The sequence below is a fragment of the Stomoxys calcitrans genome, chromosome 3 (genome assembly GCF_963082655.1).
Source record: "Stomoxys calcitrans chromosome 3, idStoCalc2.1, whole genome shotgun sequence".
NCBI classification, from domain to species: Eukaryota; Metazoa; Arthropoda; class Insecta; order Diptera; family Muscidae; genus Stomoxys; species Stomoxys calcitrans.
This window is the reverse complement of record NC_081554.1, coordinates 92,248,980-92,276,189: the sequence shown is the minus strand read 5'-3', so window position 1 is coordinate 92,276,189 and position 27,210 is coordinate 92,248,980. Positions and strand designations below refer to the sequence as shown.

General features: G+C 35.3%; 1 protein-coding gene across 2 annotated transcripts in view; it reads right to left on the bottom strand.

The window, feature by feature from the left end:
- The window catches only part of LOC106090419 (uncharacterized), a 111,971-nt gene that overhangs the window by 51,151 nt on the left and 33,610 nt on the right, over positions 1–27,210 (bottom strand). The gene's annotated exons all lie outside the window — the stretch shown is intronic.

The window sequence follows — 27,210 nt, the reverse complement described above, 5'->3', positions numbered from 1 at the left end:
TTTTTTTTTTTTTTGCTTGCTAATTTTCTTTATTACAAAGTTTATTTAAACAAAGCAAATTCCGAAACGCACAAGAAGACAAGAAGGGAAAATGTTCTGCTTGTAATACACACCCAGTTGATGGCAGAAAAAGATACTTATCACACTGAAAAGTCAAACCCTGCTGTGAACTAATCAGTTAATTTGTTATTTAAAGGTGACGCAGGGTTGTAATAAACCCATGGTTTGCATTCGTAGAGTGGCATCAATGGCCACTTACTCCGCTAAAGCCATTTAATCAAAGGAAATAAAAATTGCTTAATGCCAAATGCAATTCGAAGCGTGTTAGAATAAATTGTTAACAATTAAAGCCTGTTTGTCGTACTACTACAATGGCTTTTGAAGTCTATCGCGGTATTTTATTTCTTTGAAATTATTATTTAAAATAAATAATATTTAAACATGCCAAGATCATAACACTGTATATAATCATACCTTAACCAAGATTTTTCAAACATTGTACAACTGATCTTGAAATGAAAACGGACCGATGAACGGATTAATTGCTGTATTACGATCTATCAGCTGATTTTCCCGTTTTTAGGATCGCCCATACTAAACGCAACAGACCATCCAGATTGTACTTTAATATGATTCGGACAGAAAACGCTCAAAATTCAATATCAAAAATGCTAACAGAAGTAGTATGAAGCGTTTTGAAAGTATATACAAACTTATGATTTTCACACGATTTAAGCATAGCAGTGCAACATAAAAAAAGTTTTAATTGGTAGTATTGATGTTGCAGCACTATCCATGAGGTTTGGATGTTTTTTCTGCCAAAATATTGTTTAGTAGCCCGCAAAATCGAATAATCCTCATTCAACAAACGATGTTTTAAAACGCTTACGGTACTTAGTTTGACCGGTACTAAGTTTGTGTTTTCCAATGAAAATCTACAATGTTCATAGTTTTGGATAATAAATGTCAACGCAAAAAAATTGTGACAATGTGACATTTGCAGTTTTCATTAAGATTTTTGTAGCGTTTACCTTGATTGTCACTGTAAAACACCAACTTATTACCCACCTTTAGGTGATTTACATATCTTTGAAGTCATACTTTAGCTTATTTCATATTGTTGAAAATACTGGGTGTGTTTTTCCGGTTTTAGGGTTTTGTTCCTCATTATCACCTTCTTTTAAAGCGTATGACAAATTTGCTTTATTTTTGTAAATTCTTAAACATAAAAATAGTTTTGCCACAAAAAAAGTAATAAAAATGAAACAAACGTAGAATACTCAACTGAAAAGTCACAAATAATTACAGTATAGTAAAAACTCATAAAACGAAAATTTGCAAAAATACAATAAAAAACAAAAAATATAACGAACAAGTAACAACACAAATACACATTTCGATTTGTACATTAAAACCAAAACATAAAATTAAAACAACAAACAAAAAACTTAGAATGCAAACGATATTTTTGGTATGTGTGTTGGGTGTATATAAGTATTAGAAGTATGTGTTTTCTGGAAATATATTGTAGTAACTTTAAATTAAAATAAAAACAAAGAAACAATTTGGATATGAAGGTACGAAATTTTTAAATATTTTTTTTTTATAAGTTTCTTTATGGTTTTTCTGTGTTTGTGTTTTGAAAAGAGTATTTTTTGTAATTTAAGTTTTTCAATTCTCTTTATAAAAATCAGATTTATTTGTTTCACATTAGGGGTATTTTTTCAGCTCCAAGTTGAATGTATTTGAAAAATAAAACTAAATATTAGCACAAATGGGAAAGATCAATAGATATTAGAAAAAACAAAAATAAGTAAATGATGAAACAAAAACAAGAAAAGGAACAAATAAATATATAAAACACATAAAAAATAAAATGTACTACTAATTAATAAAATAATATTATATTGTTTTTGTGTTTACTTTTTCTCAACAACTGTCGAATTTGTTTTGCGACTGGTGCTTTAAAATGTCAACAACTACACAACAAATCTGTAAAAAAAACTATGTGTTTGATTTTGATTTCAGTTATAATCGTATTTATTATCAACTCTGAAATTAACTATTCTCGTATTCCGCCCACATATTGAACAATTGGCTTTATTAAGGAATAATGCAATTTTATCCCAATAAATGTCATTAAACCGCTTAATATATCACAGAAACACGAATATGAACTTTTCTACCAATACGAACGCTATACGCCCTTCACTATAAATCACATAGGCCAATTTCTCCTGAAGATCTCAAACCTGAAAATAGTTATACATATTTGGTAGGCGCATACATCATATATTGATAGAAACATTCGAACACCTTGTGCAAAAAAAAACTTCAGCCAAATCGTTAAAGGATTACGACCCAATGGAATCGGGACGTCAAATTGGAAGATCGGTTTCAGGGGGAGCTACATCAGGTTTGGATGGAACTATATGAAACTTACTTGATATGCATGATGCAAGGTTTATAATGAACATAACATGCAATTTTTGTGCCAAATAGGCTAACAATTCTGCACTCCTTAGTATTTACAAGTTAAATCCGATGATAGCTTTGTATGAGAGCTATGCCTTAAAACGGACAAATTTGGGACATTTGCAATCCCAACCAAATTACATCACAAAAAATTTAAATATCTTTTTTTTGTGATTTTATGTTTCGGATAAAGGCACCATTCGTGCAAAATATTTATGTTAACATCTTTCTTTTCTAACGCTCAAGAATACCTACACCTACAAACACCAGCAATAAATTATTTGTCAATGATAAGATTTGAATCTTCTCTTCAAGCACAAACAGTAGTATAACGTGTAAAATATTTCATCACAATGCAGTAAAAATAAAGCAGAACAAATACACCCTCAATGAACGTTGATATTTAAGACGTATTTGACAAAAAGTAAATAACTTTATTGCTTTTTGATTACACTAAAAATTTTCCAAAGCAATGTACACGTACAATTGCACTAGCAAAAGATAAGATTAGACACAGTAGAAATACTAATACAATAAACATACACATGTCGTGATAATAAAAAAAACGCTGCAATGTTAACACTGCTAATGCAACAAATGCTAACGTTGTTATCACAGGGTTGTTACACAACAATGCAGTGGGACTATTTCAGTAACCCGTGTTGCTGTTGCTAACGAACATAAAACGACCACAGAAGAAATACTAGAATTTCGAGCCATTTTTAAAATTGAGATTACGCTTCCATACCTTTTGTTACATGACCCTATATGCAGGGAGGGAAATTGTTTCGGTTACCAGCTAGCCTAGACGACTCTCGGGAGTGGTCTCATTCCAATATCCCAGCCCTAATCGGGAAGGCAATTAGTAACAATACACCACCATATCAAGCAAAAAGAAACCCCGGGAATCAAATACATCCCCTGACCATGGCTTGCTTTTTTTGCCCGTCATGACAAGCACCTCCAGCGCCCTTAAGATATCCGGGACAAAAAGTGTACCGTTAGTCTTGATGCAAATCCCATTTCTTCTGTCCCACAACAGTTTTATGTACATTGGTTAACATTTGCATAAAATTAAGAGCTGATAGTTCTTATTATAAAAGTTTGGGGATGGGTTTTTACTGGGTAAATACCCAATGCTTGGGTATTTGTTGGGTAAATACCCAATGCTTGGATATTTGTTGGGTAAATACCCAATGCTTGGGTATTTGTTGGGTATCCCTTTTTTGGGGGATTAACAATTTTGCAGATATCTTAAGTATAAAAACATTTTCCAAACAATTTTTGATGATTTCTCATTCTTTGTATATTAATCTGACATTCTGATCTCATAAAATCAGAATTTAGTTATATATAGCCGCTATATAGACCGATCTTCAGACTTATAGTCTTGAGACAATAAATTGGTCCGATTTCAGCTTTTGAGTATAAATGCGTATTTACCCAATTGACCGGGTAAATACCTTTTGAGTATTTACCATCGTCCATCTCTATAAATGTTGAAAAGTTGGAAGAAAGTAATCAGCTGTTTTAACTTCTGTACTAAAAACCTGTCGCTCTGGGGCAAGCCCTTCCGGCATCTATTGTTATGAGAGGAGAAATATCTCTGCTGTTCTTTAATGGAATGTTCATGGGCAAATGAGTCCAACCAGAACCGCAAGTGTTGTAGTTATAAATAAAAATTAATATTACTATAAGTCTTCTATTCGAACACTGAGAATGACAAGAAGGTATAGTGAAAATATCTTACCATTGTAAGGTTAACCATCAAGGGAGTCAAGCCAACATGAACAACAAAGTGTGTTGTGTGCACTCTTTTGTTGTCGTCATCAACAAAATTATTATCGACAAATTATTTTATTTCACATGAGGTGCAACAAAAAAAGGGCTGACAATCTAATTGTGCACACACAACGCAATACCCTTTGCTATACATAATAGGGTGGAAGATTGACCTTTTTATGCTAATCTATGGAGATAAGGCTTATTTTTGAAATTGAAGAAGCTGCAGTTTTTGATTTTTTACCGAACAATAGTGGTTACATATGAGAAATTTAGATTCTTTCTCTCTTTGTGTCGAAAGCCAATGTAGCAAGTGCTGTCAAGTTCGCATTATTTCAATCTACAACAGGGTAGTTGATACCAAAGTGTTACCAAGTTCACAGCTCTTTGATATCTGTTATATTGACTTGTTACCTTATGACTTTTGAGCTCAATGTTATTCATGATTGAGTTCAAGCGTTATAGTGTGATTACGTTATATTTGGCTGAAAAAGCACAATCGGCTGTGGCTGGCAAACGCAAACACCTCAAAGTGAACATAATGTTTGTGTATCACATTATAAATCGTTATAATGAAACTAATAGCTTTGCCAAACGCAGGTAAAAACAAACTATTGATCGATTCAGACCATATTAAACACGTATGTTGAAGATCATGAGAGAAGCCGTTGTACAAAATTTCTGCGAAATCGGATGAGAATTGCGCCCTCTAGAGGCTCAAGAAGTCAAGATCACAGATCGGTTTATAGGGCAGCTATATCAAGCTATGTACCGACTTGCGACATACTTAGCACAGTTATTGGAAGTCATAACAAAACACCTCATGCAAAATTTCAGCCAATTCGGATGAGAATTTCGCGCTCTATTGGCCCAAGAAGTCAAGATACAAGATCAGTTTATATGACAGCTATACCAGATTATGAACCGATTCGAATCATACTTGGCACAGTTGTTGGAAGTGATACCGAAACACCACGTCCAAAATTTCAGTCAAATTCGACGAGAATTGTGCCCTCTAGAGGCTCAAGAAGTCAAGACCCATGATCAGTTTATATGGTAGTTATATCGAAACATGGACCGATTTGGCCCATTTACAATCCCCACCGACCTACACTACTAAAAAGTATTTCCGCAAAATTTTAAGCGCCTAGCTTTATTCCTTCGAAAGATCTGAAAATATCTCGTGAAATGATGCAACATATAGTTAAAGTTAAAGCCTTAGAAGTTCTAAAAGGCAAACTATTTTTAACCAAAGCAAAGAATGTTAGACACGTAAGACTAAACGAACGCGGTGAATTTCCGAACATCATGTTCTCTGACGAGAAAAATTTCCCAATGGTATAAATCGCAAACCCCCAAAGTTATCGTGTTTACTTAACAGAGCGCACGTACGAGAATTTGAGCCTACGAAAGATCACCCGAAGTAATTTTCCATCTCAAGTGATGGTAGGGGCAGCTGTTATGCAGCCGATGGTCGCTCTTCAATCGTTTTCGTCGAGTCAGGCGTTAAAGTAGTTGCGACAATATATTATATTGCTTTGGAGCCGTGGACACGCAAACATTTCGGTCCTAGGCATGGACGTACCATCAAGACTCGGCATCGTCACATAAAGCACGTGTAAACCAATAATAAAAAATCATGCTCTGCACTTCATTTCATACACACAGTGGCTGTCCAATTTGCCAGATGCCAATCCGATGGACTTTTCTATTTGGGCCAATATTTTAGAGAGCAAGGTAAAGACTTCGAAGGCCTTTGTACGGGAACGGGCCCAAATACTGGCAGAACACATTCGTGCAGCTTAAAACTTGTTTGTTGACCGAATCAGAACAAAAGTCAAGTGCGAAATTGAATGGGTTTTGAAATGTAGATTATTTTTTTCATATTATTTTGTATTGATTCAAATATTTAGTCCTTTGGATCAATACAAAATAATATGAAAAAAATAATCTACATTTCAGAACCCATTCAATTTTGCACTTGACTTTTGTTCTGATATTTATATAAAATATTTATACCCTACACCACTACTGTGGTACAGGGAATTATAACTTAGTGCATTTGTTTGTAACACCCAGAAGGAAGAGAGATAGACCCATTGATAAGTTCACCGATCGATTAAGAATCACTTTCTGATTCGATTTAGCTATGTCCGTCTGTCCAAAGTAAAGGTCGCAGTTTTCATCTGGTCGTCTTCAAATTTGGTACAGGCAAGTTTTTCGGCCTAAAGACAAAACCTATTGAAATTGGAAAAAAATCGGTTCAGATTTGGATATAGCTCCCATATTCGATTTTCAGTAATAATTCAATAAAATAGTAATTTGTTAACCGATTCTTACTATATTTGGCAGGAAGGATTTTTTTATGACTCGACATTTCTGGTGAAATTCAGGGCATTCGGTTCAGATTTAAATATATATATAAATATATATATATATATATATATATATATATATATATATATATATATATATATATATATATATATATATATATATATCGGGTTGCCCAAAAAGTAATTGCGGATTTTTCATATAGTCGGCGTTGACAAATTTTTTCACAGCTTGTGACTCTGTAATTGCACTCTTTCTTCTGTCAGTTATCAGCTGTTAATTTTAGCTTGCTTTAGAAAAAAAGTGTAAAAAAAGTATATTTGATTAAAGTTCATTCTAAGTTTTATTAAAAATGCATTGAAATGCAATGAAATATTGCAATAAAGTGCTCACTTGTTAACCGATTCTCTCGAAATTTGCCAGGAAGGATTTTCTTATGACTCTTAATATTACAGCTGAATTCCATAAAAATTGGTTCTGATTTAGATATAGCTGTCATATATGTATATCGCCCGATTTTCACTTCTAAAGCCACAGCAAGCGCATTTATTGACCAATCTTGCCAAATTGAGCACAACGCTTTCCTCGATGACTACCACAATATCTAAGAAGTTTGGTCAAAATCGATTTAGATTTAGATGTAGCTCCCATATACATTTTCGTCAGATTTTAAATAATTTGTTGTCCGGGGATTTTAATAAACCATTGGAAAACATCCGCCGAGGTCCATTTAAATTGGTTCAGAATTATATATATTGGGTTGCCCAAAAAGTAATTGCGGATTTTTCATATAGTCGGCGTTGACAAATTTTTTCACAGCTTGTGACTCTGTAATTGCATTCTTTCTTCTGTCAGTTATCAGCTGTTACTTTTAGCTTGCTTTAGAAAAAAGTGTAGAAAAAAGTATATTTGATTAAAGTTCATTCTAAGTTTTATTAAAAATGCATTTACTTTCTTTTGAAAAATCCGCAATTACTTTTTGGGCAACCCAATAGTTCCCACATTGTATTTATAGGGTAGGTGAATTATATAGTCGGCACCGCCCGACTTTTGCCTTTCCTTACTGGTTTTACACAAGAAAAGTTGGTCGTTTGAATTGGTCAGCTACCCTGTAGTTTCGTTCGTCGATCAATTATCAGTTACTATATAACCGTTTCAAATTTCTTTTTTGGAGGACACCGTGGTGCAGAGTTTAGCATTTCCGCCTATGACGCCGAACGTGTGGGGGTTCAAATCCCGGCGTGAACATAAAAAAATCAGCGTTGTTTTCCGCTTACTAATGCTGGATACATCAGTAAAGTATCCTGCCATGTTAAAACTGCTCTACCAAGGGGTGTCGCCATGCGGTACGCCATTCCAACTCGGCATAAAAAAGGAGGTCCCTTTTAATTATCATGGATGAGAGAAGTGTCCCCCGTTCTCTAATGCTCATGGGAAAATTAGTTTAGTTTTAAATTTCTCTTTTATCAGTTTGACACCAATTTAAACGCGTTTCAGATCTAGCAATCCGAAAGTACTAAACGCAATTCGGTTACAATAATTAGCTTTCTCCCTAATGTCCACATATGTCAATAGGTTTGGTTGTATTAGGTCTCTGTTAAAAGCTTTTTTATGCTTTCACCCACAAAAAAATAGTTGGTCAGCGCACACTGGAATAGTTAAGCGGCAAGAATAAGTTAAATCCACAATGAAACATAAAATCAACGTTGTTTTATGTAATGGCAAGTAGTAGTGGTAAGCGACTGAGAAAAATGAAAACCTTGCACACACCACTAGACATTTAATTAGAAGGATTGGCAGGCTAAATAATTGGGTCAAGAATGGGGAAGATGAGAGGATGGCAAACATGTCGTTTGTAGCATTGTGGCAGAAAACTTGGCAACAATATAAAGCGACATATACATATGTATATAGATAACAAAAGACTAGGGAATGTAAAAATGTTTCTCGTTTGATGATTGCAAATGGCAACAATGGCTTAAAAGATAAAAGTAAATACTATTCTATGTATTTAAAATGTCGTTGCTAACTCTGCAAATATGTTAAAGGAAAAAAAATGTTTGTTTTATATTATATAAAAAGCACAGAGTTGAAAAAAATTTATATATATATGATATGGGGGGCGGGGAGCTGATGTATACATTTCTCTAAACTAATAATGAAAATGCAAATTTTTATCCCCAAAAAAGGGTTTAATGTTTTCAAAGTATCTTCCAACAAAATTTATGCACTTTGCATGCGCTCAAACCAATTCTCGAAGCGCCTAGATTCATTAAACCAGTTTTTCACAGGGCTATAAGATGGTGCTTTATCGCCATATAAAGGTTGAAGTTCCTAAATGCACTCCACGCCGAAATTTTTAAAAAATGGTCGAACAAAATTTAATTTGTTCATGTCACTAATCATTACAAATACGTTTCACTAATCATTCAAAACGTTTCGAGTACGATCATGCTAGAAAATGTCAAAGTTTCAAATGGAAATGGGCCTAGGCCAAAAACTTGCATAGCAACCCTCGTACATTATCGGCACTTTTTTTTGTTATTTGTTCAACGTTAAGAAAAGTAATACTTTAGTTGGCCACTGTGGAAAATTTGTTCCTCCAGCCGAATGTAGTATATATATTCGGCGCTGCTTCTCCAACCCCTGACACCCAGTTTCGAGATGTCTTTTTCCACTTGGTCACTCCATCAAAGTTTTGTTTTCCCCATTTTGCATGTGTTCTATTCAGTGCTGCCGTTTTTGGTAGGTTCCTACCAAAATTGGTAGGTTTTTATAATCTTGGCAGGCTGACCTCAATTTTTGGTAGGTTTTTTCAACATATAAAAACGAAGTTATTTACTGAAAAAATCGCAGGGGCTAACTCAAAATTAGTTCAGTTTATGTCTTTTCTGCGTATTCTTTAAGAGTGCAGAATAAAAGCATGGATGTTGAGAGACCAAATATTGTTAAAAGGGGTCTCACTGTTTAAAAATTCGATAAAAAAAAAAGGCATAAGTTCTGATATTGACTGTAACTGGTACGAGTGTTAAGGGATATCTTTTAAGTTTCAAAAATTCTGGTTAGGAAGTGCGGCTTTGTGCCTTCAATCGAAAAATAGGCCTATGTGGCAGCCACATACAAAGATGTTGAGGGGTCCATGCAACTCTTTGTAACGTCGCAAATTTTTAGTAAAAGCACATTTCTGGACTCAAAAATCGCAGATCGCTTTATCCAAACTCGGCACGGTTGTTCATTGAAATCAGGGCAAAAATACGGTTATAAAGTGTGCTATATCAAGATATAGGCCATCTTTGAACTTAAGGCTATAGAGTGATTTAAACAAACAGGCGGGCGGACAAGGCTAGATCCCTTATGAATAACGACGGTACAATATCGTTTGTAGCGTTGAAAATTTACAATCTGAAGTGTTTCAAATGGAATGGCAAAATGGACTAATTTCCGGTGGCGTGTATGAAAACATACACCTCATTTTTGGCTTTTAAAATAATTGGTAGGTTTTGATCGAGTTTGGTACGATTTTTCTTAAATTTTGGAAGGAAATAATTTTTTTGAATGGCAACACTGGTTCTACTATGGTCGCCTTTAAAATACTTCTTTGCTAGAGTTTCTTCATTCATGTTTATAACATGACCTAACCAACGCAACCATTGTCTGTGGATACGTTTAACTAAGCTATTGTCGTCATACAGCTTCGTGATTCATACGAAGCCTTAATTTTCCATCAACGCATATTGATCCATATATCTAATGAAGGATTTTTCTATCAAACACTCAAATTTCCCCTCTCATCTGCTTTCGCAATAACCCATGCATTGGAGCCATATAACAGCACGGATAGTATCAATCAGTATCTTAGTTTTTCTCCTGAACTGCTTGCCCAATCCATAGTAGCATCAGTTAGTCAATATAATCCTTCGTTTTTCGTCTTAAGTCAAAACCGGTTGTCCGGTTGTCGGGACGACAAAGCTAGTATAGCCCCACCATTTGATAATGTAGGGTATAAAATCTATAAAAAAAAAATATTCAAATATTAGTTAAACAATGATAAGGGAAAGTTGTAAGAGAGCCGCTTATATACATTTTGAGTTGTAACGTATTTATGATGACCTTTCCACTATTTGTACTGGGCAAGTGAGGTTACCTTCTTTTTTGAATTTTGCCAAAATGTTTTTTGGTTAATTGTACAACATCAGAGTTTTGATGGCAATATCTAAACTCAATTTAATTAATTTGCATATGAAAAGATGCATCATCACCACAATGATCATCACCATCATCATCATCATGAAATTATGGCCATCGTTATTGCACATTAATATCCGAGTACATGTGTGCATTCTTAGTGAGGTTTTGTTTGCCAAAGTCATGAGCAAGCCCATTTTTATTTTGCTTTTTATGTACTTACATTGGCATAGATAATAAATAGAGAAACATATGAAAAGAAACAAAAAAAAAAAACAATCATGTTCGGATGGACACACATTCAAGTACTTACAATTACAGTGGCGAATTTATGTGGGTCTGTTAGAAGCAGGCCCCAGGAAGTGCCTGCTATATGCAAAATGCAAATTTTTCCCATGAACATTCCACTAAGGAACAGGGCAAACTTCTCACATATCAATGAATGCAGTCCGATTCAAGTTTTAAGCTCAATGATAAGTGGCCTCCTTTTAATAGTCGAGTCCAAACGGCGTGCCGCAGTGCGACACCTCTTTGGAGAGAAGTTTTACATGGCATGGTACCTCACGAATGTTGCCAGCATTAAGAGGGGAAAACCACTGCTGAAAATTTTTTCTGATGGTCTCGCCAGGATTCGAACCCAGGCGTTCAGCGTCATAGGCGGACATGCTAATCTCTGCGCTACGGTGGCCTCCTACATGATGACTTTCTATTTCCATCCAGGAACTCTTTAACAATCAAAATTTGTTTGTCTTGCATTCACAAACATTTTTGCCGCCTCGTTTAAGCTATTGTATTAATTCATAGCGCGTTTAGAAAAAATAAGAAAGTGTTAAATCGCATTGCAAACATTCTGAGATAAGCTTTCTTTTAGCCTCGTAAATAGTCTGCTTGGCAACAAAATAAGCTGCATATGCGAATGCAAATCTAGCTCACGAACATTTCACTAAGGAACAGGGGCAAACATCTCACATATCAATGGGTGCAGTCCGATTCAAGTTTGAGCTCAATCATAAGGGGCCTCATTTGTACAGCCGAGACCGAAGGGGGTGCCACAGCACGCCACCTCTTTGGAGAGGAGTTTTATATGATTTGATGGTCTCGCCTGTATTCGAACCTAAGCGCTCAGCGTGATAGGCGGACATACCAACTTCTGCGCTTCGGTGGCAAGTAATAGGGACAATTCGAAATGAAAACCACAAATATAGTGATGGATATGTTTGAATACACAGTATGTGCGTATGTATGTACAGTGGAAACCACATAACTGTAATACGCTTTAGTGGAAAATTTCGCTTAAGTGGAACTTGATGAAAAGAACCTTTCGTTGTTAGCATTATTCAGCGCAACTGAATTCGCTTAAGTGAAAATATTTAAACTGAAAGTTTTTAACATCACAAATTCCATTTTTATATGAAACTGAAATCGATTTAGTGAAAATGTTATTTCTACGGAAAACTATCTGGAATTCGATTGTCTTTGACTTTTAAACAGTTCTTCTGAGCATTGTTCTTTTTCAACTCAAATTATCTTATATATAAAAATCAATTTGTGTTTGTTTGTGTGTTCCTTATAGACTCAGAAACGGCTGAACCGATTTTCTTGGAATTTTCACTGATGGTACATAATGATCCCGTGGTGAAAATAGGGTACTACATTTTATGATATCTGAAGGGGGAGTGGACCCTCCCCTTACCCTAATTTTCAGAAACGCCAGATCTCGGAGATGGCTGGTGCGATTTAAGCGAAATTTTGTGTGCTCTCTCATAGTAACCAACAAACAAAAATTTGATATTCAAGTTTCGGATGGGGTACCTAGGGGGGCGGCCCACGTCAAAACCTACCAAATATATATATATACACGAATCACGACAATATGGGACTCAAATGGAAGGTATTTAAGATAAAAAACCTATCTGATATCGAATTGTCGGACCAAGTGTTTGGGGGAGCACCCCAACCTCCAAAACACCCCTAAATCGGACATATTTACCGACCATGACAATATGGGATTCAAACGAAAGGTATTTGCTAGTAAAATACGAATCTAATATCAAAATTTAGGACAAAGTTTTTAGGGGTCCACCCCTTTCCCAAAACACTCCCCAAACAGAACATATTTACTGACCATGGAAAAATGCGGCTTAAATAAAAGGTATTTGTCTAATGGGCCACCCCAAACCCATAACACCACCCTAATAGGAAGAATTGGCGGACCATAGCTATATGAGGCTCAAATAAGAGGTATTTTAGAGTAGAACACGAATCTGATATATATATTTCCAAAGCCCCGACCATAGCAATATGGGACCCAAATGAAAGGTATTTGGGAGTAAAATACGAATCTGATATTCAGATGTGGGACCAAGTGTTCGGGGGGCCGTCCATCCCCGTGAACATACCCCAAAGAAGACAAATTTACGACCATAGCAATATGGGACTCAAATGAAAGGTCTTTAGAAGTAAAGCACGAATCTGATATCAATGTTCGGGAAAAGTGTCTATTGGGCCACCCCACCCCCATAACACCACCCAAATAGGAAGTATTTGCTGACCATTGCAATATGAGCCTCAAATAAAAGGTATTTTAGAGTAGAACACGAATCTGATATATATTTTCAAAGCCAAGTCACTGAGTGGCCGCTCATCCCCCAAACCGACTATGGAAAAATGGAGCTCAAATGAAGAGTATTTTGGAGTAGACCATGAATCTGACATTAACATTTGGCACCAACTGTCTAGGGGATGCCCCACCACCATAACAACCCCCAAGTAGGACGTATTTGCTCACAAAGACAATTTGGGTCTTCAAGACAGTGGAGCTCGATATTCATAGTTTTTAGGCTGATTTTTTCTATAAGGGGTTTAAGTGAATGGTATTTGAGACTAGAAAACGAATTTGATATCCAATGATAAGGCCAATGGCAATATGGGGCTCAAATGAAGGTATTTGGGAGTAGAATACGAATTTGATACCAAATGTAGGACCATGTATTTTAGGCATCACCCCTTCCCCAAAACATCCCCCAAACGGTAAACACTTTTCGACAAATGAAAGGTATTGAAGATTAGAAAACGAATTTGATGAGCGATTTTGGGGCCATGTGTTTGGGGGACGCGTCATCCTGTAAACTCCCCACAAACCCAATTGCAATATGTGGTGTAAATAAATAGTATTTGAGAGAAGAGCACGATGCTGATATTTTTCAGGGCCAAGGGCCACCTCACCCCCGAAAACATTTCTAAATCAGACATCATGAGAATATCGGGCTGAAATAAAGTATTTTAAGAATGGAGTACAGCTTACATCCAAACTTAAATTCGTAGACCAATAAAGATCATATGGGATTCAGATAAAGACACCTATATTGTTAAACTGTTTGTCAAGCGATATACTAATTGTCGAAAATAAATATTCCAAAAAAAAAACTTTGTTCCATATAAAGTAAATGAAGGCGCAGAGGAGCGGGCCCGGTCCAGCTAGTTTTATATATAATTAGTAAAGTGACGAAAAAATTCGCTTGCATTTACACTTAAATCGCTTAACTGGAAACTAAATTTACTTATCCGAACTAAGCAAAATTTAAAACTACGGGTGGTTAGGTTAGGTTTAACAAGAACAGAAAAAGAAAGATGCCTTCTAGTTCCTACCGTTGAACCATCCAGATCGCTTTTAAAAGCCCAACAACTTGCGAATGTTCACTTCCGTTAAATCAGACAGGTTCTAAAGTTGAACTCATTCTGATTGCTACTGCGGGACACACACACAGAAAATGTTCTATAGTCTCTTCTTCTTCAATGTCCCTACAGCTTCTGCAAAAGTCTTTGCTAGTAACCTTCAGTCTGTCAACATGTTTTCCGATTAGACAGTGACTAGTCATTTTCTAACCAGTGACAGCAAAGCGGTAGACCACTTCAAGTCTAGATTAGGCCACATAGTTTTGGAATGCTCACAGAGGGGACTGTGACCATCTATCATTCGTTGAACTAAGGATAAGTGAATCTAATTGTATGTATTTTTAGCGTTTCGCTTATCCGTTTTCAGTATTTCCCCAACAATGCCTTCAGTATAGGAGGGAACTGTTCTCAAAACATAAACCTTTAAACCTGAAGGATCCACTAATCCATATCTTTGGTTCTTTGGAGGGCATACAAGTATGTATTTCACATACCAAGTTACAGGTACTTCACAGTAGGTTACAGAGGGTTCGAACTGAACGCGATTTTACTTGTTTACGTCCAATACATTAACAAATAAAATATAAAAATATTTAGCAAGCTATGTTTCTTTTTTTTTTTGTAAAATAGTGATGTCATAACCAAGGAATCATGTTGAAGAACTTGGTATATTTGTATTTAATACACATTGATTTGAAGAATTGAAGTGTATATTTAAATCATTTAAATGTGCATAATCTACTTTATATTCTTCATAAAATATTGATTGATAACATTTCACATTTGACTTGCTATCATCGCCATCATCATCATCATCATCGACGCCCGCCCACACAGGCCCATTTAAATTAATTTTCAATATTTCTACAGACAAATGAAACAAGCAGTCGGTCGACCACACATAATCAATGCTTGTAGTTTCTTTTCCTATTAAGAAAAAAAAAAATAAAATGGTTGTATATTGTTGTTCAACTTAAATGTGTATATTTATAAATATTAAATAAACAACAGAGGGGAGAGAAACTATAAAGCAAACTAAACGCAAACACGTTTTTGTATACCACAAATAAATATACATACATACTTTTTTTTCATAAACAATAATTAGAAATTTTGCATATATATACTGGCTATTCTGAGAGCAACGCATACTGGATGATTGACTGACTTACTGACCGGATAGATGCATTCTTTTTCCCATCTAATGTTAATTAGTTCACATGAAATGTACTCCTCTTTCATTTTATATTTATTTGCTGGAGTATTTAGCACACATTTATGGTGAGAGTTTTTGTTAACAATTTCACATTGTCTAGTTATTTGTGAACTGAAAGTCTTCTAGACTTATTTATAAGAGTTTAATTCCAGGGACAAAAGGAATTTAAATAAAAATATATTCCATAAATCTAAAAGTATTTTATTTGACAAAAACCCAAAATTGTTCCATTTGAAATCCATCGGACTGGCATTTCATCAATGCGTAAGCATTTTAGAAGGTATATTACAATAATTATAAATTGACATTCAAGTACATTGACAAATATGGAATATTCATCTGTATAGTAAAAAGAGTTCATTTTTATGGTTATTTACACTTCCTTTGTGTAATCTGCGTGTCCTCAACTATCAACAGCAATTATCTTCCTAGGGATTTTTATTTATTTTCTAAAATGAATATTTGCAATTGGCTTGACTCAAAGAGCACGATGCTTAATGCAGTTTTTAGCATTTTTATACACTCAGAAAAATGCTTATGGTAAATAGAAGTTAATTACATAATACTCGTTAGTCCATGATATTTACCCACGATGAGTTAAAAATTCCTAAAGAATGAGAAAATAAAAGTTGTACGAATAAAACTAACTACTTGTGAGTATAGATAAAATAGCTTACAATTCAGGAGGAGTTAGTAATTTTCCTTGAAAGATCATTTTTGAAATAAGCGAGAATTTTACTAAACATTGGAAAAAGCCCAACATCGTTGACAATACCTTTTCTGAAATTTATTCCTGAATGAACTTCTTAAAGAAATAAAGAATTTTAGTTCAATATACTAAAATTTAGTGAGTTCACTATATTAAGAACAATTGAATAAACACACTTCTAATGGTGAAACATTGTGTCTATAAATACAAAATAAGCATGGCCTTCTTTGATGAAAAGAGGTAAGACAATGTTTTGCTTTTGTGTTATTAGTGAAAATTGAAATGGGAAAATAGTCGAAGACTCAAACAATACTGATGTGGATGAATATGTAGAGTGTATGCTTTGTAAACAGAAGGTTCTTGGTTCAATACTCGTCTGGGAAAAAGGTAAATTTATAATTGCAATGTTTCATATTAAATTTGTATTCTTCACAATAGCTAAGCAATTGATAGCATGGGGATGGCAGACAGGCGGAAATAAATTGGGTTGAGTAATTAAGATGTTTCTAATTGGATGCTCCGGAGTGTTCGGAAGAACGAATTTTTTCAATAATTTTATCATTTATTTTTAATGCTCTTTAGTTCATATTTTACCTGTGGAAAGTTGAATGTGGACTAATACTGTGTAGAAACAATTTCGCAGCTATAAAGAAATTGTTAAACTCGCAATGAGCATATTATTCTTTAGCGCCATTGAAAGTTCAATATTTCCCAAATTTAGTTCATTTTAACTAGTGTTGAGTTTCAAAATTTTTCGAGTGTACCTTGCTCCACAGAATGCGGATACACTTACATCATCATTCCGTTTGTAACTCATCGAAATAATGATCTGAGACCCAACGCAGTATATATATTGTTGATCGTCTTGACATTCTGAGTCTATATAACCATGAGTAAAGCTAGGTGCTTGAAATTTCCCACAAATATTTCTTATAAGTGCAGGTCGGTTGGGATTGCAAATGGGCCAAATCAGTCCATGTTTTAATATAGCTGTCATATAAACCCATCTCCCAATTTGACTTCTCCAGTCTCTAAGAGGGCGTAATTCTTATCCGATTTGTATGTATGACAAGAATGAACTGAATCGGTCTAAAACCTGGTATAGCTCCCACATAAACCGATCTCCCGAATGCACTTCAGTAGCCCGTAGAGAGCGCACGGCTGAAATTTTGCACGACTTCTATGACCTTCAACCTATGCATTATATGTTTTCTGAATCGGTCCATAACCTTATACAGCCGTATAAGGTTATAAACCGATCTCCCGTATAAACCGATCTCCTGATTATACTTCTTGAGCCCCTATCAATGACATCTACTACGATCTCCATCAGCCAAACTATGTATGGCCCAAATCGGTCCATAACCTGATATAGCTCCAACAGCATAGCAATTCTGAACCATTATCCTTTGTTTGCCTATAAAGAGATACCGCGCCAAGAACTTGACAAATGCTATTCATGGTGGAGGGTATATAAGATTCCGGGCGGCCGAACTTAGCACTCTTTTATTTGTTTCAAATCATACATTTCCTAATTGTTCCTTCTTTGTTGTATTGCGAGTCATTGTTCTTTGTTCAAAATGATAAGACTTTAAAAAAATCGCACCCAACAAAGATGTCAAACTAAACACTCAGACACTCTACTTTCTTTGTTTCAAAATTGCTTGATTAGCTATATAACATAATTGCAATGTGGAAGGAGGACAAATAGAATTGAACTTAAATAAGGTCAAATGTTTTACACAAATTGTAAAAAAGCATTCACGCACATATGTATCATCATGGTGGCGTATGTATTTTTTTATATCCGTTTGTAACACATCGAAATATTCATCTATCCTTTATATACATTTGGAGTATATCAAATAAATCAAAAAAAAAATATGACCATCAATGTGTCTATCTCTCTTCTTTCTGGGTGTTACAAACAAATGCACTAATTTATAATACCATGTACCACAGTGGTGGTGTAGGGTAAAAAAAGAACTAGTTAGTCTAAATAGAAATAGACTAGTGATAGCATAATTGCTTAAAAATGAATAATGAAATCCTTTTTAGCCGCCTTTGTTAATTATGGCCCACGATTTTCGATTTTCCTATATTCTATCAAGTCTGCAATGCACTATATTTAGGCCAAATATGAAAATCATTTCATGTCTACAGAAAAATGTGATAAAACATGTCTTGAGGACAATGAAAAATAACAATACCGTCTACATAGCATGGCATTTGGATAAAAGTGCACTTTGAAAGAAGAAACATGTACACACAGAATTTGTGTCATAAACATGTTAATGTCATTGGAAATTTTAAATATTACATACATATGTCAACGTGTATATAAAAGCTTTGTAGTAAATTTTTTAAGCGAAATTGCGTTTGGGGGTTTTTTTATGTGAATTTGGAAACAAGAGAAACATATATGTAAATAATATATTGAACTACTTACATGCATACATATATACATACATACACTCAAAACATTTTGAACCTCAACACTAGTTAAAATGAAATAAACTTGGGAAATATGGAACTTCCTATGGCGCTAAAGAATAATGTACTCGTTGCGAGTTCAACAATTTCTTTACAACTACGAAATTGTTTGTACATAGTATTAGTCCACTTTCAACTTCCCACACGTAAAATATGAACTAAAGAGCATTAAAAATTAAAGATAAAATTATTGAAAAAAAATCGCTTTTCCGAACACTCCGAAGCATCCAATTGGACAATCCATTTATTTTCGCCTGTCTGCCATCCCCACGTTATCAATTGCTCAGCTTTTGCGAAGAATAGAAATATGAAACATTGCAATTATAAATTAAAGAAAACTTTATCTTTTGTCCCATCCGAGAGTTGAACCAAGGACCTTTCGTTAACAAAACAGACGCTCTACGCATTTATCCACATCAATATTGTTTGAGTCTTCGACAATTTGCCTATTTCAATATTTACAAACAACACGAAAGCAAGACATTTGCCGACTTCTTTCCACCAAAGAAGGCCATGCTTGTTTTGTTCAGCTTTGTCATGTTCTATTTACAGACAATGTCTTACCATTAGAAGTGTGTTTATTAAATTGTTCTTAATTTCGAGCATGTATTAGTGAACTCAAGAAATGGGAATGAACGTTTTAGTTATATTGAACTAAATATCTTTATTTCTTAAAGTAGTTCATTCAGTAATAAATTTCAGAAAAGGTATTGTAAACGACGATATGCTTTTGCCAATATTTAGTAATATTCTCGCATATTTCAAAAATAATCGCTTAAGGAAAATTATTAACTCCACCTGAATAGTAATTATTTTATCTATACGAACGAGTAGTTAGTTTTATTCGTACAACGTTTATTTTCTCACTCTTTAGCAATTTTTAACTACTCATTGATAAATATCATGGACTAAGGAGTATTATGTAATTAACTCCTATTTACGATAAGCATTTTTCTGAGTGTATGTATGTCTCGCTATGCATCAATGCTGGCTGTAGTCTTCTGATGTTCTTTCCACATAACAATTGTTTTGGTATTTGACCCACTTTTCAGGACAAAGATTCCATCATTCACTAAACAGAAATCGCCGCAAGGAAACCATTGTTCATTAAACCGCGGAGACAATGCAGTCGCTGTCTCTTCCGTGTCTAAGGTTTTTTATACTTTTTTTTGGCAAAATATCACTCTGTCCATCTTATGTAATTCAAATTCTTAGTCCTTTCACTACTGATGTCCTCTGCAAAGGACATGACTTTAAGAGTCCGCTGTTCATTACTCGTATGTTTTTTTGTTACATTTTTTTTATTTCTGCCAAATCTTCCTGTGCTGGACAGTGCTCCAAAATTCCACTGGTTTCGGGTATATACGAATTTTAATGCTGCATACTTTTTATGAGGGATTTTTGTGCACTGTCCAGCAAAAAAGAATTTAGAAAATCGAACAACAAATGAAGATTTTGCAGCCCGAAAAATTTTCGAAATTCTGGGGTAATCAACTTTAGAGACTGCCAAGATACGCCCGAACCACCTAGAGCCTTAAAATTTTGCACACGATATTATGTTATGTTCCCAAGAGAAATTAAATGGCTGCAGGGCTGTCTGAGAAGATATTTATACCAATCAGGCCTGATCCTGAAGACTCAGCTTGCATATCGCTAGAAGCATACTTACAGATTCCAGAAATATGTTCCCCAGAGAGATTTAATGGCTGCCTGGCTGTCAGAGAAGATATTTATGCCAATCGCCGTTATGACATTGTATCTTAGCCATTCCACTACTTCTTTAATTGCAAGGATCTTTGCTAGATACACATTATAGTGGTTTTGTTTTAATCAGTGAGGAAGTCCATGTAAGTTCTTTTACTAGGGATATCGGTTCTATCAGGAATAGTGGTCCAATAGTGACTCAGGCTACACCATATAGCATTATAGGTCTGATAACTGCAGTATATACCCAGTGTATGACACGCGATTTAAAGCCCCCACTTTTGCCTTTCTAGCCCTTTCCAAAATGTTTGATTTGAAGTTCAATATCCTGTCCAGCAAAACACCCAGGTATTTGGCGCTTTCAGTAAATGGAATATTCTCTCTGCCCAAGGAGACAGGTGCCACTGTAGATAACTTGCTTCTCCTGCTGAATCTGGCTCACGCGGAATTACCATCCGTCATCATAGTCTTTCCGTGGAATGACTATCAGCACCACACGGGTTGGAACTCTGAGCTCAGATTTGTGAATTGTTCACTGTCATCACGAGAAGCTAAGCTGAGAGCTATCGGGCGCGTCCACAGGTTGCGTATAGTGGAATGCTTCGTATAAGGAATAGCTACAATTGCAGCCGCGGACAATCAGCGATATCACGTAGAGAGTCTTAGTTAGAAGACGGGCGGCACCGGCTCTTGCTTAATTACTGAGTGCAGGTTATATAAGATATGACAAAGCGAGTTATTAGCGCCTTTAAACAACCAATGGCCTTAACGTTCTCCCAGCGATCAGTCTTATGGGCCGCAATGAGCTTGCTTACCTATGGAACTTGGCTAAAACGAAGACGGCGACAACGAATTTACGTCTAGATCAATAGATCACCAACGTAGCTCAGAGATTAGCATGTCCGTCTATGACGCTGAACGCCTGGGTTCGAATACTGGCGATGGTGGTTTTCCCCTCCTAATGCTGGCAACATTTGTGAGGTACTATGCCAAGTAAAAATTCTCTCCAAAGAGGTGTCGCACTGCGGCACGCCGTTCGGACTCGGCTATAAAAAGGAGGCCCCTTATCATTGAGCTTAAAACTTGGATCGGACTGCACTCATTGATATGTGAAAAGTTTTCCCCTGTTCCTTAGTGGAATGTTCATGGGCAAAATTTGTATTTGTATCACTTTCGGTAGCCCACACCGTTGTCCCACTTTCTTTCCCCTAACCTCAATAGCCACGTCATTAGCATACGCAACCACTTTTACAACATTTTTTTCCAGATTCAATAGTATATTGTTTATGGCTATATTCCAAAGTAGAGGATACAGTACAACATCTTGATCCATCGTTTTAGATCTACAGATTCCAAGCCTGCCGTAATGCATCATTTAGTAAGCAGGTTATTAATTAACTTTTTTACGGGACTGTTGGTGCCTAGATACTCCAGCTCCCTCATGATTGACGTCGGTTTTACATTATTGAAAGTATATTTAATATCATAGGCGGACATGCTAACCTCTGCGCTACGGTGGCCTTTAATGCTACCATTGTATATTCCTTGACAGCCAGAGAACCCTCTATGAAGCCGAGTAGATCGTGAAGGATTTATTTTAGTGGACTTGCCCTTACAATATTAATTCTTTTGCCAAAACAGGCGATCTCCGGGGATTTTTGCCCTAAGGTATGTTTCTATCAACCTCTCTAAGGTCTTCAGCATAAAGGATGACAAACTAATAAGAACATATTTCGCCTATATACCTTTGTGTCCCTTCATCCAGCAGGTATATACGACATGCTGATACAAGCAGAATATATCTCCCTAAGTCAGGGAGCCAATCTGTCGGACACAGCTTGTAATTCAATCGGTTATACATCACCAGGGCCTGGCAACTTAAAGGAGTCGAACATTTTTATTCCCCAAAGGATTTTCGACTCAGACACAATTTCCCTAATAAACTCCGACAAAAGCATATCAGTGACAACCTCTTCTGGTGCCACGTTGGCCATTGGAGAGTTACCGGGAAATGTGTCAACGATGAATATATCCCACCGTAATAGGTTTCGATTATAGGATCTTCTTTAGCCCAGAGGCCTCACACGCATCCTTGAGCTTTTCGCCGTTGTATTTTCTTAGCTCATTAAAGTGAAATTAAAGTTGTTCCTTTAGGAAGAAAGAGATGACATTTGCATAAGCCTTAGGTTATTTTCGTAAAGATGTTAGGACATTCGACATATTGGGATATATTATAAGTTATTATCATTGCTTCTCTAAGGCCTCATTGTAGAGGGCTTGTCAAATTTCGTCACTGCATAAATATGTGGGGTTTTTGTGTGTCTATCAGAGAATGTGGTTCAATGCAAAGAACACGAAATCAATAATTGAAATAGTTGTGTTTGTTGTTATTTTTGGCATTGTTTTTTTTCGTTTGTATGTGTGTACATATATGAATTGTGAATGTTGTATACACTTACAAAAATATTAAAATTCTCTTACAATTCGTGCAAGTGAATATTCAAACAAAATTATCTCCTGTCACATGTGTTATTAAGCATTCTAATAATTTTATTGGGCATTTTTTTAAAAAATGCCTTTTTCGCCATTGAAATAAATTCAATTAAATAACCAAACAAAAAATCTTTTAAATACTTGTAATGCTAAATTTAATCCAATACTATTAAATAATTCAACATACTTAAAAATAAATAAAATTGACCGTTGAGGCATTTTAATAACATCAGTGAATAATTATGGAGCAAAAATTTTGGTTCCTGTTTCATTCTAACTTTTCTTCAATCTTAAGGAAATACTTGTAATGTATTTTTATATGATTCACTCATAACAAATGTCGATTGCTTATCATGACATTTACCAATGTGTGCGTAAAGCCAAGTGACTCAATAAATTGTTATTCAGAATTTACAATGACGTTTGGTATGTTTTGTGACTACACAATGTTAGCTTTTTTCATAACAAAAATATTCAATTACTTTATAGCTAATTAACACAAAACTTGATTTCATTCAACACCAAGACTTACAGTTTACACTTGAACAAAGTTTAATAACCCATCACATACCTACATAATTGTTTTACTTTTTTCATATATGAACATAATTTAGCTAACTTTGTTTTTATACCCTCCACCATAGGATGACTGGTGTTTTTCTATTTGAAAAAGTCATTCAAAGAACTTGCAAATGCGATCCATGGTGGTGGGTATATAAGATTCGGCCCGCAACTTAGCACGCTTTTACTCGTTCCGTTTCAAATTCACAATTTTCTTTAAACCACATTAAAGAACGGCGGGCAAATTTTTTGTCCAAATCAAATTTTACCTTAACCCCCTCTATAAGCAATTCCAAATGGTGTGCCGCTGAGAGACGCCTCTTCGGAGAGAAGTTTTGTGTTTCTGAGTGAATGAATATTTTTTAAGAATGATGTCTTTATGTTAAGATGCCTCAACATTCCAGAGATTGACAGTTGACAATCTAATTGTTTAAAATATTGTCTTTAACTTCGAAATTTGGTCTCAATATTTGGTACATTGGTTATGTTATTGAAGATTTTAGTGCACAACTAAGACGTGGTTTAAAAGCAACCAATAGCTAGAACGTCCTATAGTAGACTAGCATGTGTGTTACACAGCTATGAGGAAAATTAACCCAAAAGCTAAGCTTTAAGCCACTTTATCTAGCAAAGACTCAAAAAAGAAAGTGTCTTAAATGACTACTACGAAAAGAAGTGCGCAATAAATTCTCTCCATTGCTTGAATACTAAAAACAAACCAACAACAAAAATGTCGAATGTGCTATTTCTAATTATCTATAATACACAAATGCTATCTCATATGCATACATATATTTTGAATGCTCATCACATATTTCTAAGCTTTTGGCAGCTTGGTCTACAAGTTCTTTTGTCGATCATTCGTCATGCGGCCGGTTGCTTTTTATTATGTTTTTTTCTACATATTACCCCAATGGCCAAGGTGAAGAATTGGAGGTAAAGCAAGAGAAGAAAACACATGTGTCTTCAATGTGTTCAAGTGAAAAATAAAAACATGTGGACCAGCAAGTATATTTATGTTTTGTTTTGTTCAAAACGAATGAATACTAATATAGAATCCATAAAAATGACGAAACGTCTATCACAACTTTAACTAAACGACAATGAGAATTGGCAAACATTATGTACAAACAATTTGTCTCTGTAACTTGCAAACAAACGGCTTCCGTTCCCATTGTGTATCAGCTGACTGATAGTAGAAAACATTTCAGACAAATCGGATGAGATTTGCGCCCTCTAGGGACTCAAATAGTGTAAACGGGAGATCGGTTTATATGGAAGCTGTGTCAGGTTATAGACCGATGCAGGCCATTTGTTTGAAGTCTCAGGAGAATCAGTGCAAAATATCAGCCAAATCAAATAATAACATCTCTCTTTCGAGACGAGCTGAATGATAGGAGACCAACAACTATGGCACGGGTTTCGTCTTTGGTTAAAAGACTTCAACCATATTAGGTGTGATAGCTTCAAGAGCCGTACGTTGATAAGTTGCGTTTGTATCGTATTTATTGCAAAAACGCGTCTATGATACAAATACCCCATTAAACATGCTCGACAACCCTGTCTATTAGCTGTACTTTTTCCAATGCATGCGTTCGAGTAATGACAGATTTTCTGTCTGCAATAATTACACTACTTCCATGGTAGCATGGTATTTTTTCGATATGCATTTTTTTATTTTTAAACTTTAAAATATACGACGGGACGCTTAAAAGTAAACATCTACAATGCAAAACAGCGCGAAAATCGCTTTGGAACTCTTTTCTCGCACTTAATCGGCTTTGCTCTGCTCAGCGTTCACTATATGTTATACACAAGTGTAATTGCATTAACTTGTATGTAACTAGTTTTATCGCACTGACAATCTTTATCGCATTGAAAATCGCGGATCGACTTTCATGGCGCACTCTGTTTACATCCTTGCATGCCTATTGTTATTCGTTCGGAGGTTTTAAAGGTGGTGCGGTTCTCCAACACTCGACCTTAGGTTAGGCTAGGTTTAAGTGGCAGTCTGTCATCAGACTCACTGAGACATTTTCATCCATTGTGATACCACAGGAACAGAAGAAGGAAGATGCCTTCTGGTTCCTACCGTTGAACCATCCAGATCTCATTAAAAATCCCAATTACTTTTCAAATCCCAATTACTTTTCACATCTGCAAATGTTCACATCCCCAAAATCAGACTGGTTCTCAAAGAAATGAGAACCTGTCTGTGCGGGACACACGCACAGAAGGTGTTCTATAGTCTCTTCTTCTTCGATGTCCTCACAGCTTCTGCTGGCAACCTTCAGTCTGTCAGCATGTTTTCCGATTAGACAGTGACCTATCATGACTAAGACATCTGTTCTAGCCAATGACACCAAAGCAGTAGACCTCTTCAAGTCTAGATTAGACCACATAGCTTTGGAATGCTCACAGCTCCCTCTTTGTGACCATCTATCATTCGTTTTCCTTCGGATCTGGTCCTGAAAACTTAGCTTACATGTCGCTAGAGGCATATCCACAGATTCCAGTATCCCTGGAATGTGTAGGGTAGTTCCTAGTCTCATCCGTTTTACAATTTCCTGGAATATCTCTGTGGCCCTGCAGGGGCCACTCTCTTTGAACTTTATTTGTGTCACATATTGCCCTTGTGGGTCTACTTTCTCACTCATGATTCATTATCAAATTTAAAAAAATTTTAGTTGCTAGTGCTTTCATTTCCGAAACGAATACTACAATATGGCATGTGAATAGTTTTTAACCATTTGTTATTCTTTACTGTTAGATTTTAAGTTACAAATTGATGAGAATTCATAAGTTATTACAACGTTTTGATAAATGATAATTACCGAAAAAATCATCATAACGAGCATCCATGAATTTAATGAGTTTTAATATCAAATTTTACAAAAGTAACCATGTTTTATTACTCTTTTTGTTCAGTATAATACTTAGGAACTGATGTCCTTATTATTTTTTCCACCACTGTACAGTCGAGACTGCTTAACTGCAATACGCTTTATGAAAAATACCGCATAAATGAAACTTGAAAGTATCACTCATTTTTGGTGTTATTCAATGCAAATGAATTCGCTAATGTTAATATCGCTTAATTGAAAATACGGCTAAACTGATAATGTTTTTACAACCAAAGGTCCCTTTTTATATGAAACTGAAATCGAACCAGTGCAAAAGTTATTTCTATGGGAAACTATATATTCAGATTATAGCTTATGGCTATCTCTGATTTTAAAAGAGTTCTACTGAACATTGCTATTATTCAAATCGCTTGCATTTATGCTTATATCGCTCTTAAGTGGAAACTAAGTTTACTTATCCGAACTCTGTTAAACTGTAAATTACGGATAAGTCAAACCAAATTAATTGGAAATGAATATTACTTATCCGAACTACGCTTAACTGAAAATTACGGATAGGCGAAACCAATTTGATTTATTTTTAACGTTTCACTTATCCGGTTTCGACTGTTATGCCAATGCCCCCCACCACATAATTTTTATTTATTCAATCTTTCAATTAAGGTATTAAATATACTTTTACATGTACATATGCATGTCAAAAAAAAAAAACATGAGCT